The following is a 7,225-nucleotide window of genomic DNA, read 5'->3' as shown; positions in this document are numbered from 1 at the left end:
CCCCATTCTCTTCAAGAATTTTTTTTTGCCTGTACATTAGACATTTGACATTATAACACAGGTTCCTGATGTTTGACAAACTTTTTTAGTCTTTTTTTTCCCTTTCGTGTCATTAGTTTGGATAAATGTACTAATTTACATTAAAACTCACCTATCCTTCCTCTTTCACCTCCATTCTGCTGTTGAATTCATCCAGTAAAAGTTTTATTACAGATAGTTTATTTTTCAGTTCTAAAATTTTAATTTGGTTCTTTTCATATATTCTATGTATTTAGTGAGACTTCTTAAGATTTCATTTATTGCCTATTTTCTTTACCTCGTTAAGCATAGTTTCAATAGCTATTTTACAACCTTTACATAATGATTCCAACATCAGGGGCACCCCAGGGTTAGGTTCCCTTGACTACGTTTTCTCTTGAGAGTAAGCCACATTTTCCTGATTCTTCATCTGTCTTTTAATTTCAAATCGTATCCTGAACACTGTCAAAGTTATGTTGTAGAGATTCTGAAACTGTTCTCTCTTTGCAAAGTATGTGGATGTTTATGTAGTGGGCTAGAGTTAAACTTCAAACTTGGTCTTGCCAGTGGTTACACAGTAGTTATGATCTTAGCTTGGTCTGGTGCAGTCTGCCCTCTCTTTGCATGGTTCAGTGACTCGTCCAGAGTTTATGCACAGAGTCAGGGATTCCCACTTTATTTGCTCTTCTTTCTTGGATTTCTTCCATCCTCCAGCAGCCCTGGTTGCCCTTGGGACCTTCTCTTTTCTTCATGAGACAGAAAAGTGTAAGCTGTTTACAGGAGCATTAGCTGACCCATGACACATCCCAACTGCAACTACCCTTAGGGAAGGCTGAAAAACATGAGAATTTCCCCCACGCTGGCTGCTGCCTGTGGAAGTGTGCTTCCACTCTCCTGTGAAGTGTGCTTGCTTTGGTTCCCTCTCTAGTGTCCTTGGTTACTTGGTTTTATGTATTTTTCCAGCACTTATAGTTGTTATCTGTGGGAGGATAATTTTTTTTTTTTTTTTTTTGCCAGAAACAGAACTCTCATTGGCGTATTTCCTATTTCCTTGATTTCTGTCTTCTTAAAATATTTTCTTCCTTCTATTTTGGGTTCAATTTATTCTTCTTTTTCTGATTTCTTAAGGCTGTAGAAGAAACCTTTGTTTTTTCTTCTCAAACACCTGAAACTATAAATCTTCCTTTAAGCACTCTTACTGATTCTATCTTTTCTTAAAATTTTAATATTGTGTCTGTCATGAATTATTTTGTGTTGCTTTTTATTTTAAAAAATATTCCATTAAAATAGAATCTTGATTACTGAGTTTTTCAGTAAGCCTTAAATGTTGCCCCTGAGGCAAATGTCTCCCTGTCTCACTCGCCACACTCCAGTTTTATCAGAAGAACCAGTGGGGAACCACTTACCGGAGCGGGCAAGGGCCTGTGAGCAGCCCAGTTGGAAGGCCTGGCTCCAGAGACGAAATGCTACCCAGAGGCATGGCAGGCTGGGTCAGGATGTCAGGACAGCCTTATGAGAGGTCAGTGGGAAACGGGAGAGGTTCCTTTATCTCCCTTACAAGGTGTGTGGCAGGGGTGTGGCTTACTTCTTTGGGACCCCAATATTCAAACCCCTAGGGAGAGCATGCAGAGGAGCAGGTGCAGAGGTTGTGGGGAGCATGCTTGGGTTCCGACCCCACAGCAGTGTCTAGGGGTGAGTGTTTACAATTCCTGAAACCCCAATGTGTTACAGTGCACTCTTTCAGCTTTGCCCTCTGCAGGTGCCTTGTGTTAATCAGCTCAGTTAGACCCTCTACCTTATCACAAGGACAAACAGCTTTCTGTATCTTGGGTTCTTGCCCTAGTGTACTGGAAAAATCAGATCACACATGGGCTTGGAGGATGAGTGCAAGGTTTTATTGAGTGGTGGAAGTAGCTCTCTGTGAGATAGATGGGGAGCCAGAAGGGGGATGGAATGGGAAGGTGATCTTCCCCTGGAGTTGGGCTGCCCAGCAGCTAGACTCTCCTCCAACTGCCCCTGACTGAATTCTCCTCAGTGTCTATGTCATTCCACTGTCACTGGCCTGCCAGTGTCTTCTGGTGTTTGCCAGTGCATTCTTCTGCCCTTTTCAATATCCAGCTGCTTGTGTCTGTGCCTGTTATGATCCCATATTTTTATAGGCACAGGATGTGGGGGGTGGCTGGCCAAAAGGCAGCCTTATGAACTCTAAACCAGAAATGCCTATCCTCATTTAGGTTTGTGGGCATAGGCCCGAGAGTCCCTCACCAGAGACCCCCTTCTTCTCTACTCAGCACTTCCCTGCCCTCCCCCACTCAGTATCAGGTGCTGTGCACCCTGGGGAAGTCAACAGAGTGGCAGGATCTCTTCCTCCAGGATCACATAGGCACTGTCAGAAAAGCCATTCAGATCGAGAGCCAGCAGATTAAGCTGGAGCTGGCCAGGGTTGGGTGGTACCATCCCAGACAGAAGGAGGAGCATAACCAGTGGCCCAGAGGCTGCAAGACGAGGAAAAACCTTCAGCACTGGGGGATTGCAAAGAGTTCAGGATGTTTGAAGGTAGAGCGCAAGAGAAAGAGATGACAAGGAAGAAAGCTACCGGGAGCCAGATCAAGGAGAGGCATCGATCCCATGTCTGGACACTTGCCCTTTATCTGAAGGTTGGGTTTTGAGTGAAAGAGTAATATGATCAGATTTCTATTTTAGAATAACCACACTGGGTACAGCGTGGAAAGTGGATTGTGAAGGAGAAAGACTCGAAACAGGGTAGCCACTGTGAAATGTGCCTTTTAAAACATATATACTGATCCAGCTTGACTTAAAATTTTAATATTGTGTCTGTCATAAATTATTTTGTGTTACTTTTTATTTTTTAAATTTTAAATTACAGACATTTTGTCCCAAATGCAACCAGGGCTACTGGAGGGTGGAAGACATCCAAGACAGAAGAGCACCTAAAATGGGAATCCCTAACTTTGTGCATAAACTCTGGAGAAGTTAGTGGGTGGCCACTGAACCCTGCTTAGAGAGAATATTTTATATTCTAAAATAGAAGTGTGGAGAATAGTTTGGGAATATGTCTATTCTCCACACACCTATTGGGAGAGTGATGGTGGTGGTGGCCGGAACCAAGCATGGGGAGACTAGAATGGGAGAGAAGAAACTGACTTCAGAGCAGTGCCGGGGCAGTGTGGATGGGGATTGGTGAAGAATTAGATAGGGATGGTGAGGGAGTGGGAAAAGGCAAGGTTAGCTTTCAGGTTTCCAGCACTGGATGAGGAGGGGTTTGGGGAGAAAGGCAACACTTAAGAGCATTATCCTCAAAACAATGGGGTGTGACCCTTGACTCAGCAAAACAAAGCCAGTGTGAGGACCTCAGCTTGTGGTCTGATGGAGGCAGAATCACACTGAGGCAACATATCTGAGTTGCTGGCTTGCCAAGGAAGGGTTTTCCCTAACCTTTATAGTAGGAGGTATAAAATGATGACAGTGGCAGACCCAGAATTATGAAATGCATCTAGAAATCAATTATTTTCAAGTATCTCAGTGCTATTGAGAAATCAGCAAGCTTCGTGACAGCAGTTGGGAGAGGAAGCCAGGTATATGATTAACTTGGAGAGGGCACAGTTAGCCTCTGGCTATTTGAAAACCAGGTTTGAAAAGTCCTCCTGTTTATAAAATTAGTAGAGGCAATTTCCAAGGAAGAATGTTCTTTGTTCTCTGCACTGAGAACCAGAAACTATCTCCAAAGGAGTGTCTACTGGCATAACTTGAGTAGCTACGGGCAAACTAAAATGGTATGTCTGCTAGAAGTCAGCTTTTTCTGTCCATTCTGCAGAAATGGGAAATTTCAGACAGTTACAGTCACCCAGAGAAAGCTTTTGTCTCTTCCGAAGCAAAGATTCTTCTGGTTTATTTACATGATTCTGATTAGTGGGAAGGTTGAAGGTAGATTAACTGGTGATGAAATGGATGGGAAATAATAATGTTATGGATTGAATTGTATCCCTCCAAAAAATATGTTGAAACCGTAACCCCCCCAGTACCTTGGATGAGACCATATTTGGAAATAGGATCTTCAGAAAGATAAGTTAAAATGAGGTCATTAGGGTGGTCCCTAATCCAATATGACTGGCGTCCTTATAAAAAGGGGGAACTTTGGACACAGCGACAGGCACAAAGGGAAGAGGATGTGAGAATGCCATGTGCAGATGAAGACAGAGGTTAGCATGATGGTCTCATAAACCAAGGAGCTCCTGAGCCTCCTAGAAGCTGGGAGAGACCAGGGAAAATGGTGTCAGAGGGAGCATGGTCCTACAGGTGCCTCGATTTCAGACTTTCCACCTCCAGCAATGTGATACGATGAATTGTCCTAAACCACTCAGTTTGTAGTTATTTGTTGTGGCAGCCCTAGAAAAATACAAAGAACACGGCTCTTTCAGGAATCTGCTTTTATTTCCTAGTACAATGTCCATTGCCAGGTAAATACTCATGTGGTGATCACAACACTCTATGGACCTGTCCTGGAGATCCGGTGAGTGCTAAAGGGACTGGGTAAATGACAAATGATGCGAGAAACCACTTCACCTGACGATGAAATACGCACTTAAGGCTGTGATGATGTGCTTGCCTCTTGCCAATTCTTGCCCTGGGGAGCACTGAAACAGAAATCGTGGTTTCTGCCTCTGATTCCTACTGAGGAGAGAGAAAGATGTTAGGAGCCATTGACTCCTTAGTGAGTGCACCTTGTCCAGGTTCAGCTTGCCACAAATCCATCTTTCCATGAGGAAGCCCCAGTATTTTACACAGTTCCACTCCTGTGTTGGCCAGCCTCTTTACACTTGAGTTCCAGCCTTAATTTTTCCATCCCAGAAACAGGACAAGGTGGGAAGATCACTTGAGCTCAAGAGTTTGACACAAGCCTGAGAAACATAGTGAGACCTCATCTCTACAAAAAAATTAAAAAACTATCCAGGCATGGTGGTGTGCACCTGCAGTCCCAGGTACTCAGGAGGCCGAGGTGGGAGGATCGCTTGAGACTGGGAATTTGTTGCAGTGAGCCATGGTTGTGCCACTGAACTCCAGCCCAGGTGACAGAGTGAGACCCTGTCTCAAAAAAAAAAAAAAAAAAAAAAGAAGGAAAAGACCCAGATTACCTCCAATGGCTCACTTGGTCACTCTGAAAGTGACGTCAGTGAGCTGTAGGGTTTTCTGCAAAGTGTAGATAACTGCATGAGTCCTTCTTCTACCCTTTCATTGGGTATGACATGGACTATGGAATATTTGAAGTTGTTTTTAGCATTCAGAAACCTGCAAGTGTGAATATTGTTTGCTTTCTGCATATCTAAGATATGACCAGATGTCATGAGACTAGTGTGTGTGTGTGTGTGAGTGTGTGCACGTGTGTGTGGCTGGTGTGAGCAGAAGGGGCATGCTGGCAACAACATGCCACAACACATTTGAACACGTAGCAGGTCAGCCAGACTTACTGTCGGAGCAGGGGTAAGGAGAAGCACACTGCTCTGGGCTGCTGGGAAGCTCTGAGTCTGTCGGTCGTAGTGGACTTCTTTCTTACAGATCTTTAAATCACCTGCTGGGTGGGGACATTAAACAGAGTTACAGAGGTATACTGTCAAGAGCAAGTACAACTGCTGAGAGAGTAGATTTTAAATGCTCTCACTACGAAAAACAAAATATGTGAGGTGATGGCTATGTCATTAACTTGATATAATTATCCTAAAATGTGCACATGTATTAATATATACAATTATTATTTGTTAATGTAAGATAAATGCAGGCTGGGTGTGGTGGCTCACGCCTGTAATCCCAGCACTTCAGGAGGCCAACGTGGACCTATCACTTGAGGTCAGGAGTCTGAGATCAGCCTGGCCAACATGGTGAAACCCCGTCTCTACTAAGAATACAAAAATTACCTGGGTGTGGTGGTGGCCACCTCTAATCTCAGCTACTTGGGAGGCTGAGGCTGGAGAATCCTCGAACCTGGGAGATGGAGGTTGCAGTGAGCCGAGATCACACCACTGCACTCTATCCTGGGAGACAAGAGTGAAACTTGGGCTCAAAAAATAAAAATAAAAAACAATTTTAAATGTGAACAAAATCTTAAAAATTCGAGTAAGAGTTTTTAGCAGACTCAGTAGAGGCGAACTAAGAAAGATGCAGAAAGCAGCCCTTAGGATGGGTGAAAACACATTTGGGTCACTCAAATACCCTAACAGCTAAGATTAGCATGCAAGCGTTAAATTCCAGTGAAGGAATACACTAATTTAGAAAATAATCACTTGAACAAAGCAAGAGTGTCTGGGAAGAATATGGACTTTTTCATGAAAAATTAAACCATTAAAGTTGTCTAACATTCATGAAGACAAGGTTTCTGAGAAGGGAAATTATGCCTGCCAGGCTGTTGTGTGTCCAGCTCAGAGACAGAGCTGCCCATGTTGCTATGACAAGTTCCCTTATTCTCTGCCCCAAGGACATGGTGTGGTGAGAGCAATGCTGTCTTACTACTTGGATATGGTTAGCTCAGTTTTCAGCCAAGGTCACCCTAGAAGGACAAGCAATGCTTGAGAAAATGGGGTAGAAAATAATACTTGTCTGAAAACTTCCAAGCGAATTAAAATTAACAAAATGTGTCCCACTGGCCAGCATCATGACTGTGTTCCAGATGACTGTGCACTTTCCGGAAAACATTTTGTGTTTTTGTTCGAAGAGTATCCTCAATGTTGACCTCCTGCTACCTGCACCAGCCTTGTTTATTTCCATCTGTCAAATGCTCACTCCAAGAACAAAGCCTGGCCACCCCTGAGAAGGTTGCAAAGAGTGAGCCCTGACTCCGAAGGAGAGGGCTCTGAAAGAGACACTCTGGAATGTCCGGAGCTGTGGCAACTATCTGGTTGCATGTGGCTATAGTTTTCTCAGGAAACTGCTTGGTGGATAACAGCTGCTGTTCTGGATGCATACCTCAGCTGCGTGGGTTTTCATTGGATGTGCCGCTTTATAGTCATGCCCATACTGATGCCTGTAGGACGTAGGCAATGAAGTGTTTTCTTTCTTTTAATCCATCCAGGTAAAGGAGCGATGGCACAGAAGGCACTTTGGTGAGGGTTGCAGTGCTGAAAGGGTGTTTGTTATGAAATGGTTGCTTGACTTTAATCACTGACTGAAATTAAATGATCACTCTGGAATAGGAGAG

At 43.8% G+C, this 7,225-nt stretch overlaps 1 long non-coding RNA gene across 1 annotated transcript; it reads right to left on the bottom strand.

Annotated features, from left to right (window-relative positions):
- Window positions 1-4,451: 4,451 nt before the first annotated feature.
- LOC144580659 (uncharacterized) lies at window positions 4,452-6,069 on the bottom strand. Its single transcript, XR_013530597.1, has 3 exons — window positions 5,949-6,069; window positions 5,505-5,608; window positions 4,452-4,710 (listed from the first exon to the last, which is right to left on the bottom strand). It is a non-coding gene; the product is annotated as an uncharacterized LOC144580659 (long non-coding RNA).
- Window positions 6,070-7,225: the final 1,156 nt, after the last annotated feature.

This window comes from Callithrix jacchus, chromosome 21 (genome assembly GCF_049354715.1).
Source record: "Callithrix jacchus isolate 240 chromosome 21, calJac240_pri, whole genome shotgun sequence".
NCBI lineage: Eukaryota > Metazoa > Chordata > Mammalia > Primates > Cebidae > Callithrix > Callithrix jacchus.
The sequence above is the reverse complement of the archived record's forward strand: the minus strand, read 5'-3'. Positions and strand labels throughout refer to the sequence as shown.